We start from the raw sequence: 12337 nt of genomic DNA, 5'->3' as shown, positions 1-12337 counted from the left end.
GATGTGTTGATTGGGGCTCTAGTGCCCACATGGCAGACTGCAGTTCAAGTCCTGGACCTGGAGGCTGGCTTTCTCCCTCCCTCCCTCCTTCTCTTTCTCTCTGGTGAACACATGTGCCCTATGGCAAAATTTAAAATAATAATGATGAATGGAGTTGGTTAAATAATTCTAAATGTATATATATATATAATTTTTTGTTTCCTTCACACGATTCTTTAGAAATAAGGGTTACTTAGATCGCCTCTCATCCACAGGTGTTTAATATTATCTAACTTTTATTAAGTCACTTCATGATAAATGCATTCACATTTAACACAATATGGGGCAAAAATTTAAGGGAGAGAAAAAAGGACATAACCAGAAAGTTTAAGTCTTTTTTCACCCAAGATTAAGGACTGTCAGAATGGATTTGCTCCTGCATTTGGTTCAGAGAGAGGGGGATAATAATACTTGCCTAATTAACTAGCATGTTGGGTAGATTAAAGTGCTTTGTAAACATTAATTAAAGATGCAGGGAGTTAGGAGAGGCCAATGTGTTATTAGAGGAAAAGTTTTCTTCCCTTTAATCAGGTATCTGTTCCCGGGGAGGGCACTGAAATGATGTAAGGAATCAGGAATTGGGGCTCAGCCCCGAGTGCTGCCAGTGACTCACTACCATTTCCAGCCAACCATTTCCTTCCTTAGTTTTCTGTACAATGAGAATAAACACGTGTTTGGAATTTAGGTGGTTATAATATTTGCCATTTGCGTATATAACAAACCCTGCAATTAATAAAAGCATGTAACTCTTGGTTTCTACTGAGTTGTTCCGCCTTATGGAAACACTGATAATGTTAACTTCCATCAACTCACAAAAGCCTTCCACATCTATACCGCTGTTAACCTGGATAGATATCGCCACAGTGATGGATTAAAGAAGAAAATAGCAACAAACCATGGGGTCAAACACTCTTTTTGGGGGGCATGTGTACTTGCAAGAGAGAGACACAGAGAGGGAAAATGAGAAATCACTCCCTAGAGGGGATGGCCAGTCCCTAATCTCTTCTCCTCCAGTCTCCTCTCAGTATTTTGGGCACACGCGCACATGCACTCGGCGGGACTCCAGCCGAGGTTGGCCTCGGGGGTCCAGCATCTTAACCACTACACCACCTGCTGCCCCCCCACCCCCAGGTCAAATACTCTCGGAAGACTTCCTTCAGCTCTCTGCACCTCAGATTTCCTCCCCTGTAAAATGGGAATAAGAAACCAGAGAGTTGTTTTCAAGATGAAATGAGGTAATGTGTTGATATTAAATGCCTTGTCAAGAGGTTTTGGTATTTAATATATGTCCATAGTTATTATCAGTAAATAAAACAAAAACAACCTCTCAAAGCTGTTGACAATAAGTAGGGGAAGGGGGACATCTTATTCAGAGCTTCCAACACAAAAATCTGTTGCTTTTCTCCTCATGAGTAACTCGCGGATAGGGGCTGGGATTTTTCACGCTGACGGTCCCCCAATTCAAACTTTGCACCTAGACTTCAAAGGCAGCTGCGCGATCAGCTCGGGCGCGCGGGTTCTGTCCCTTTAAGTGACTGGGCGAGCACGCGGCGGGGCGGGGCGGGCGGCGCGCACAGGCCAGCGAGCGCGCGCGGGCTACCGTCCCAGCGCAAGGGGCTCCTGCAAGGTGAGTGCGGCCCTCCGGGTGTCGGACAGATTGATTGCGCGCGATCGGAGGACGTCCTGGCAGCGGTGTCCCCTGTCCGGGACCCCCGTGAGCGCGGGGGAACCTGGAGTCAGACGGAAGACGGGGGCGCGGCTGGCTCCGCGCACCTTGGGTCCCCCACCCTACTGCCGGACTCCTGAAGTTGGGAAAGTCCCAGCGTCGCACCTGCTGGGATCTGCGTCGCCGAGCGCCCGGTGGCCTTTCCCAAGGAGAAGCTCGGCGCCTCCTTCGGGATCCCAGTGGTCCGGGCCCCTGGGAAGAACCGCGCTGTTTTCCGACTCGGGATCTCGGGGGACCGAGGGGTCGTGGAGAGGGCGAGGGCTCAGTGGTTCGTGGCGCGTTTTCTAGGCTTGGTTGCTGAGCGTCCCCGGCCATCCCTAACGCCCGGTCCCAAGTCCCCACCGCCCTCCCTCGAGTCTTGCGAGGGATCGGCTTCGGCTTCCCACCCAGGACCTCTGTCCTTGCGCTGGTAGAGGACAGTGTGTGTCCAGCATTGCGGGAGGTGGCCAGGGCCACCTGCTAAACCCAGGTCCTGCGCCGAGCGATTAGTAGGTTTTCTTCCCCGGACCCCTCCAGGTAATTGAATTACGCGGCAATGTGAGGATCTGCCCAGTGAACCGCAGCAGGAGGGATTAAAAAGGACAAGAAAATGTGACTAATGTGATGTAATTTAACAAAAGGCAATAAAATAAACTCTAGTATTTCTGCAAGGGTTTAAAAGTTTCCCAGTATTGTTTTACCAAGTCTAAATTTAAGCATCCAGCTTTTTTTTTTTCCTCTTAACCACAGGAACTAACCTCAGAAGAGTTTTAACTCTGCCAGAACTTAGTTGGTACAGAGCAAAAAACTTACAGTAAAGTGATTTTTGTGTTTTTTCCCCCGTCAAGCAGGGTGAAATGTTCAGGTCTGTTGGTGGAGACTGTAGGAGGAATGTTCTTTCTGGCTTCAATTTTAGTGGGAACACTTTTTAAAAAAATCTGTATTTCTGTAAAGTACAGAAACACCAAACCAGGCATAAATGGAAACATGAGGAAAATGCTCACAACAAAATCCTTTATTAAAAATACTTTTCTACTTTACTTTTTAAAAGCACTATATACCTAATACCGTAGCATGCACTAAAAGGTTAGCCCTCAAAGTTCCATGTCTGAATGTTACAGATTGTTTTTCTAGGTGGAGGAGGTATTTTCGCTCATGAAGCCAATGTGGAAATGCAAACAAATGCCCTATTTACTTGGGATTGGGTGGGAAGGATGAAAGTTGTCTAAAGTCTTTCTTGCCAAACTTGACAGCGTACGTATGGAATCTTGCTTATTTTATTATCCAGGCTACTAATAGCCATTTTTGAGTGAGGAGTTATTTATATCTCAAGGCCCACGCACACACCCCCCTCACTCACACACATACACACACAAACACGCCTTGGTAACAGCATCTTGAACAAACTTCTCTTTGATAATTTTGGGTGCTGATAACTTCGAAGGAACACATTTTCTCCATTACTAGAAGTCAGACATCCAAAATTAGAGTGATAATTTTTTTTTGGGGGGGGTAGGTTTTTGCTATAGGGCGCGTGCGTTCGCCCGCCAGACAGAGACAGAGAGACAGAAAGCGAAAAATCACCCCCCAGGGGAGATGGCCACGCCACAATCCCTTCTCCTCCATTCTCCTCTTGGGATCTTGGGCACGCATGCACACGCACCCGGCGCAAGTCCAAGTCACCGGGTCCGAAACCACGGTCGACTACATGGGAGTCCAACGACATAGCCATTACTCTAACTGCTGGTCCTTAGAGTGATAATTAAGAGAGAGCTGGGGCCAGCCAGGTGGCATGGAGGTTTAGGTAGCTGGATCCCACAGGGCCAACTGTGTGGTTCAAGTCCTGGATCTGGTGGCTTGAAAAACACACCAGGCACATGTGTGTACGTGCCCAAAGTCCCATGAGGAGAGGAGAATGGAGGTGATTGCAGTATGTCCTTCCTCCCCCCGGGGGTGCTTTCTCAGTTTCCCTCTCTCTCTCTCCCTCCAGAAAGTGAACATGCCCTATAGCAAATTTTAAAAGAGAGAGACCTAAAAAAGGAGTGATGATTTGAAGATAATTTGAGTATGCTTAACTCCATAGTGAATCTGTGTTTGGGGGACAGGGAAGGGGTGCCAGTTTTAGTGCAGGCCTGGTGTGTTCATTAACTCATTCAGAAATAGTTGCAGACCCGTTGACCGCCTGCGGCGTGCTGAGCTCAGACTGGTGACTGAGCATACACACATTTCTCAGTGACAGCCATATGGCCCAAACTGATTAAAACCAGATCAAGGAAGCCTTCATCAGGAGCCGAAGAAACACCTGGCCCTGGTTCCAAAGTTCTCAGACACCTCGGGAGCCTGTAGTTGGCACCCTGTGTGGATTCTACAGATCATCTCAGATAACCACAAGAGCTAGAGTAGAGCCTTGAAACCTGAAGGGAGAGAGGTGACAGTCTTGGGTGGAACCGAGCTAAGAACAGGGGATCCTCGGAACAAAAAGTTCAAGTGCCCCTTATCTGCATTGCTGTGGGATGGCCGCCAATGGCCTAGAGGCCATTCGGTAGGTGCCAGGGGAATCCTAGGAGCATCCTAGAACTTGAGCTCTTTCCTTTGATGGTGAAGGACAGCATATCATTTCCGTTCCCATTGCACTTTCAGGCTGGTGGTGTGTTGGCTGCACAGCTGTGTGTGCTCCAGGGAACAAGGCCTTGTCACTGCACCCCTGGTGGACTGCAGCGTTCCCTTCTCAACTCTGGCCACCGTAGGAAAGCCTCTGTCCACATTGGCGCTACCATCTGCACCCATGGGGTCGGGAGAGGATCACTGACAACACCCTCTGTCTTGGAGAGTCACAGTGACCCTGCACCTCTCAGTGATGCTGTTGGCCCCTTTTGAGAGTGACAGCATCGGCCTTTTTTAATTTGTTGGCTTTATAATTTGCTATAGGGTGGGTGTGCTCGCAGGGAAGAGGGAAGACAGTAAGAAAGGGGGTATGGCCTAGTATTGGGTTGTTGGGAAAGTCATGGTGCAGTTTGCCATAGAAGAACACGTCATGACTTTCCCAACAACCTAGTAGCATTCCCTTTTCTGCTCTCGTCCTGGAATTTTGGACATGTGCACACACGCGCCCGGTATGTTTCTCAAGCCACTGGGTCAGGATTCAAACCATGTAGCCAGCATGTGGGATCCAGCCACCTTAATCACCATGCCACCAGCTGGCCCTGATAGCATTGGTCTTGAAATCTAAGAATATTTTAAGGAAACGGGTGCTGGTTTATAATGTGTGCAGTCAGTATTGGTGAAAAAGGAATGCGTATGGCAGGACCTTAGTGGAGAGGATGTGAAAGCTCTTTATGAACACATGTCTTCAGACTAGCTATTTCCTGAGACTTTAGCATTGCAAAGACTTGATCCTCTTTATTTTTAAAATTATAGTGAAACACACACATAGCATAAAATTTTCCATTTTCCTCTGTTTTTATTTCATGCTAGAAGACGCATGAGCCTGCCAGAGCAGCAGGCATGTTTCTCAAGCCATAGGGTCTGGCACTTGAAACAAAGGATCTGTCATATGGGATCTAGCTGCCCTAAACACCATGCCACAGAGCAGACCCAAATCTTCCATGTTAACGTGCACGGAGAGTGGCATTATGTACATTCACACTGTGATGCAACTATCACCACTGTCTAGCTCCAGATCTTCATTGCCCCAGAAGAAACTTGTACCCACTAAGTAGTGAGTCCCCTAACTCCACTGTTCTAGTCTGCGGCACCAATAATCTGCTTTCTGTCTCTGTGGATTTGCCTATTCTGAACATTCAGGGAAATGGAATGTTATAAAATGTAGCCTTTTGTGTTTGGCCTCTTTGTATTAGCATAATGTTTTCAAGGGTCTTCCATGTTGTAGCATGTATCAGTTCTTTATTCCTTTTTATGGTTGAATAATATTCCATTGTATAGATATATCACATTTTGTTTATTCGTCAGCTGATGGCCAGCAGGTTGTTTACACTTTTTGGCAAGTGTGAATAGCATTGCTGTGAACAATTGCATACAAGTTATTTGAACACCTGTTCTTAATTCTTTGGGGTTTCTACCTCAGAGTAGAATATGTAGGTCATGTAGTAATTGGGTTTAACTTACTGAGAAACTGCCAAACTGTTTTCCACTGCAGCTTCACCATTTTACATTCCCACTAGCAATGGATGAGGGGTCTCTTTTCTCTACATGCTTGCCAACACTTGTTATTTTCTGATTTTGTTTTGTTTTTAATTATTATCATTGCTAACCTAGTGGGTATAAAGTGATACCTTCTTGTGGTTTTGATTTGCATTTCCCTAATGGTTAATAATGTTGATTAATAATAAAGATTTTTTATGTGTTTTTTGGCCACTTGTTTATCTTCTTTAGAAAAGTGTCTATTAAAGACTTGATTCTCCTTGTTTATTAGCTTTCATGGTGCCAAAATCTTACATGTGAGTAAGTGTCATTTACAGGGCTTGTTTTGTATATTTTCCTTCTCAGACATTTGTTCTGTTGCGGGTATTTTCCTTCTGCTTTCTCTTTTAGGCTTTTTCACTTTCTCCCAGAAGACCAGTCATCTGGCTCGTGCTTAGAAATATTTAATATTCTACCTATTTTAGTTTTGATCCAAAGGCGTGGGGTTGCTCACCAGTAAATTCAACAGTATTTGTGCAGAAGAAACTTGTACCCACTAAGTAGTGAGTCCCCTAACTCCACTGTTCTAGTCTGCGGCACCAATAATCTGCTTTCTGTCTCTGTGGATTTGCCTATTCTGAACATTCAGGGAAATGGAATGTTATAAAATGTAGCCTTTTGTGTTTGGCCTCTTTGTATTAGCATAATGTTTTCAAGGGTCTTCCATGTTGTAGCATGTATCAGTTCTTTATTCCTTTTTATGGTTGAATAATATTCCATTGTATAGATATATCACATTTTGTTTATTCGTCAGCTGATGGCCAGCAGGTTGTTTACACTTTTTGGCAAGTGTGAATAGCATTGCTGTGAACAATTGCATACAAGTTATTTGAACACCTGTTCTTAATTCTTTGGGGTTTCTACCTCAGAGTAGAATATGTAGGTCATGTAGTAATTGGGTTTAACTTACTGAGAAACTGCCAAACTGTTTTCCACTGCAGCTTCACCATTTTACATTCCCACTAGCAATGGATGAGGGGTCTCTTTTCTCTACATGCTTGCCAACACTTGTTATTTTCTGATTTTGTTTTGTTTTTAATTATTATCATTGCTAACCTAGTGGGTATAAAGTGATACCTTCTTGTGGTTTTGATTTGCATTTCCCTAATGGTTAATAATGTTGATTAATAATAAAGATTTTTTATGTGTTTTTTGGCCACTTGTTTATCTTCTTTAGAAAAGTGTCTATTAAAGACTTGATTCTCCTTGTTTATTAGCTTTCATGGTGCCAAAATCTTACATGTGAGTAAGTGTCATTTACAGGGCTTGTTTTGTATATTTTCCTTCTCAGACATTTGTTCTGTTGCGGGTATTTTCCTTCTGCTTTCTCTTTTAGGCTTTTTCACTTTCTCCCAGAAGACCAGTCATCTGGCTCGTGCTTAGAAATATTTAATATTCTACCTATTTTAGTTTTGATCCAAAGGCGTGGGGTTGCTCACCAGTAAATTCAACAGTATTTGTGGACTATTTGACCACTTCCAGTGTGCTAGGCTGTGATCTCTGAGCTAGTCATTGGGCGTACAAACTTATCCGTACTCATATACTTCTCTTTTTGGTATGCACGGGTTGCATTTTATTTTTAAGAATTAACAAGTTAACAGTGCATAGGGAAAAAGAGTAGCACTACCCTAGAGCTGAGGAGATGTCCACTTCAGGTTTCATCACCAGATAGCTGTGTGACCTTAGGATTTACCACTTTACCCTTCTGGAACTTGGTTTCCTGGTCTATTCCTGGGGAATGGACTGACTGACTTTTCAGACCCTTCTTAGACTTTGAAACTGGAGACTACAGTGACTGATCCATCACAGCTTTCTTTTACAAAAGTAATTCTCTGAAAGTATTTAGAATAGTTTATTTTGCATAAATTATAAATAACTTTAGAAATTATTTTGTATGAAAAGTGTTTGCACTCTTATCCTAGACTATAAACAGGTGAGTTTGGTGAATTGCTGTCTCCCCAAGTGGTACCTTTTGTATTTTCTATAAAGACTCAGCAAGTTTAAAGAGTTTTAGTGACTAAGGTCCTACTATCTAAGGCACAGTTGAGATCATAGAGGTGAAGAAGGTGTGGTTCCTGCCCTTAAGAAACTTATAATCTCAAAAAAAAAAAAAAGGAAAGAAAGAGCTTATGATCTAGGAGAGGAGATGAAATAAATGTCAAAGATATATTGATAACAGAGAGGTCCTCAAGTCTCTTGGGGACAGAGGACAGAGATATTCTATCAGAGGTGTCAGAACACCTATAGAAAATGTGACATTCAAGCCGGACCAGTAAGACCCAATGGATGATGGAAAACTAGGCTCAAGTGGTAGCATTGTGAATTTCATTAAGCTGAAAGAGTTTAGTCTGTAATTTGGAGGGCATCAACCGTGAAAGGTTTAGGAGAAGGGGTATGTAGAAGATTCTAATCTCTGGCCCGACCATGGAGTGGACATTTGTACACTAAGGGAGTAACTTGAACTGGATGTTCGGAATTGAGGAAGACAGGATAGAAATATGAAGATAATATAGGGAAGACACCCAAAATATCAAATAGAATTCTTGGTGCAAAAAATAAAGTTTTTAAAAGTAGTGTAAGAGCTAGAACCAATTCTGTTAGACGTGCCAAATCATTTTAGAGGCCTTGTACCTCAGTTCGCTCACATACTAAAGATAAGCTGCCCTCTATATACATTAGGTAACCAATGAATTTGGAGATTGTGCTCCTGCAAATGCAGGCAATTTCACTTTAAGAATCAGATATCTTCGGGACCAACAGATGGTATAATAGTTATGTTGCTGGACTCCCACATGGCCAACCACAGTTCGAGTCCCAAACCCAGTAGCTCAAAATTCACACTGGATGTGTGTGTGTGCATGCCCAAAATCCTGAGAGGAGAATGGAGGAGAAGGGATTGTGGCATGAAAATGACCACCTCCCCGGGGGGTGATTTCTCATTTTTTATCTCTTTCTCTCCAGCAACCACAAGTGCCCTATAGCAAAAATCTCTCTCTCTAAAAAAAAAAAGAGAATCATATATCTTTAATATCTATGTGAGGTGAGCATACTGGGATTTTTTTATTTTTTTCTGTTGACTCTTTCTTTCTTTAAGAATTCGACCAGAGAGAGAGAGAAGGAGAATAAAAAGCAAGCCGCCAGGTCTGTGACTTGAACCACGGTCATCCACGTGGGAGTCCAGTGCCTTAACTGCCACACCACCTGCCTGCCCCTCCTGTTGACTCTTAATTTTATTTTAGAGATAATGTCTGAGGAAAAACATCTTAATATCAACATGTAATAAAACCACCATGCTTAAACCAGAATTTCGTTCCAAGGGACACTTCACTTTTTTACAAGGTTAATTATCAACTCAGTTCTAAAAACTTTAGGTTAGTCATTTAAATTAGCTATGTTTCAGCTATGCAAGGGACAGCTTAGTGAAATTCACCCTAACCATTGTTGGGGCCGGTTGTTAGACCATTCTCTTTTCAACCAATTTATGGATTTAGTCAGTAAACATGAAGATTCATAGGCAATATGCTCACCAGAATCTTAATTTTGTTTTTGTTTTCCAAGGTGATCAGAGTTACAAGCCTGACTGCTCAGCACCCAATAGACATTCTCATTACGGGAGTAATTATCAAATTCTACTCTCGTGCTACTTAAAAGTGATCTGGTTTTTTCCCAGAGAGGTTAATAGAAAATCCTTGGACTTCTGAAAATGGTCATATCTTAACTACTAATTAAGAGTCATCTAGTGTTTTCAACAAACATTTGGTTGCCCCCATTTTTCAAAGTATGGGAAAACCCCCATCCCTTCCCCTTCTATTAAAATTGGGAGATGCATTTGTGCCCACAGGCTTGGGTTTGAAGTAAATGATTTAAGAGTTTGTTACTGGGTTCTCAGGAAGCGTAGGAACAGTCTGGGAAGGAAAAGGGACCCTCTTTATACTAGGTCGTCGGGAAAGTCTTGACATATTTTTCTGTGCAAAAAGTGTGCGATGACTTTCCCAATGACCGAATAAATATGTTACAGCCCCAGATAAAATCCTTTTATTCTTTTTCCCCAGATCTGGCTGGCCAAGATTTTAGAGGAAGAGGGTCAAAGCTTGATGTAGCAGATTGACCCAGTGAAAGGTCTAAGGTGACTTTAATTTCTGCCCCTTCCCTGGGATTTAAATCTATTTAAAGTAAGATATGGAAATCAGACTGCCCAAGTGCAATCTTAATCAAGTGTTCTAAAAGCCAGTGCTTAAGCGAGCATGCTCTAAATCAGCTTTATTTTCATCATGAGGATGAAGATTCAGTTAAGAATTTTTAAGCCTCCCAGGGAGGTGGGGGGTAAAATAATATGCCATAATTATTTCTTTCAAGGAAGAAGTATTACAGTTTATCTTGCCAGTTTAGCACATAGTAGGTGCTTGGTATTATTTACTGAGTAAATAAAGAGAAAGCACGCTAACTTGTTGCATGAAAGAATAACTTAAACTGAGCTTTTGCTTTTTTTTTTTTTTTGCTATAGGGCGCGTGCGCTCACCAGAAAGACAGAGAGAGACAGAAAGCGAGAAATCAACCCCCCCACCACCCAGGGTGAATGGCCATGCCACAATCCCTTCTCCTCCGTTCTCCTCTCAGGATCTTGGGCATGCACACACACGCACCTGATGTGAGTTTAAGCCACCGGGACTCAAACCGCGGTCAGCTACATGGAAGTCCAGTGACATAACCATTACATCAACTTCTGGTCGCAGCTTTTCCTCTATTTTTTAAATAAAATTTGCCCAAGAATTCACAAATGTAATAGGCATAATGAACGCCAAGTTTTACAAACTGTGCAAATAGTAAAAATGTGCAGTGGCTATCTTTGCAAAGTGTTCATCAGATAGAACTTTTTCCTGACTAGATTTTCCTCCTGTTGATACTTTTCTTTGTGCTTCTATGGATCTGTACTTTTTAAAATTAGAAACTAAACAGACACCTAGTCTAGGTTTTTTCCAGGTGAGATTTGCTTTAGGAAAAGCTGATGTTCACCTCTTCAGTGATAGTAAACTGGTCAGAGGCAACTTCTTCCCTCAGGGCCTGTCAACCCAGCCTGCAAAGGGGAGGCTACCTGGTGAGCCTGTTTGCTTAAGTGTAGGCGGTTCAATCACTTTCATGTGGTGTGTGACCCTAAGTAAATTACCGGTTACTATTAATAGTTGGAACTATTCACAATAGAGATTGGTTGAAATCCTGTTTTGTTGCTCTATACTGGTCAGAGAACTTCTCAAAAAAAAAAAAAAATCTAAATGAAAGTGTGATCATTCTTCCAGAAAAGTAAAAAAAAAAAAAATAGGCTTTACAATTTTTTCATTGTATTTAATAGCTTTGCATCCCAGTTAGAGTTTAAGATCTTAAGACATTTCAAAGTAAGCCTAAGTAAATTACCGGTTACTATTAATAGTTGGAACTATTCACAATAGAGATTGGTTGAAATCCTGTTTTGTTGCTCTATACTGGTCAGAGAACTTCTCAAAAAAAAAAAAAAAATCTAAATGAAAGTGTGATCATTCTTCCAGAAAAGTAAAAAAAAAAAAATAGGCTTTACAATTTTTTCATTGTATTTAATAGCTTTGCATGCCAGTTAGAGTTTAAGATCTTAAGACATTTCAAAGTAAGGAAAACGCAATTCAGAGAAAAAAAAATCTATGAAAAGGATGCTAAACCATTGATCACATCAACATTAAACTCCAGAACAAAATGAGCCTTCCTGTCAACAACCAGCTTCTATCTGAGGGGGATTATTTTTTTCCTTTATGAGAAAGAGAGACAGAGACAGACGATTCCGATGGGGTCTCACTGTGTCCTTCCTGATCCTTCTGCCCCCACCTCCCAATTAGCTGTACACACCTGGAGCGCACAGGTTGGCCTGGGAATTGAACCCCGGCCTCTCACGTGGTCTCCAGGTGGTGGTGCTACCGGTGTGCCACCAAGGCTGGCCCAATGAGGGGGATTTTTCTCAGAAATACAGTGCCAGGAAATGATCCTAGTTTGCTTAGTGAATATTTTGGGAAGGTTTTTTCCCTTTGAAATTGAGAAACAGCCCAACACAATAGTTGTTACTGCATATGTATTTTACTCCAACCTGTTTATTGGTGTGTGGAAACCCATTTTTGAAGTTTGTTATAATCATGGATTATACCTGTAGATACACATTCATACTGATGTTTACTACATGTTAATATTGGGAAGTATTACTTGTTTAACGTGTTTAATGTATTTATTGGGTGCTGGAAAACTTTCTAATATATTATTATTTGTGAAGCTAAGTCAGGCATCTCTTCTGCTGCCTTGTTAAAAGTCAACTGCTCTCGGAACCAGCAGTTAGCGTAATGGCTTTGTCGCTGGACTCCCATGTAGTCAACCGCGATT

The 12337-nt window shown here is 42.4% G+C and overlaps 1 protein-coding gene across 1 annotated transcript in view; it reads left to right on the top strand.

Annotated features, from left to right (window-relative positions):
* Window positions 1–1619: 1619 nt before the first annotated feature.
* The window catches only part of PROSER2 (proline and serine rich 2), a 54112-nt gene continuing 43394 nt past the window's right edge, over window positions 1620–12337 (top strand). Inside the window, exon 1 of the mRNA XM_006150014.3 lies at window positions 1620–1666. The gene's annotated coding sequence lies outside the window, so the exon portion shown is untranslated. The remainder of the gene's footprint in view (window positions 1667–12337) is intronic.

Source organism: Tupaia chinensis, unplaced genomic scaffold, assembly GCF_000334495.1.
Source record: "Tupaia chinensis unplaced genomic scaffold, TupChi_1.0 Scaffold000275_1, whole genome shotgun sequence".
Taxonomy (NCBI): domain Eukaryota; kingdom Metazoa; phylum Chordata; class Mammalia; order Scandentia; family Tupaiidae; genus Tupaia; species Tupaia belangeri.
This window is presented reverse-complemented; position numbering and strand designations above follow the sequence as displayed.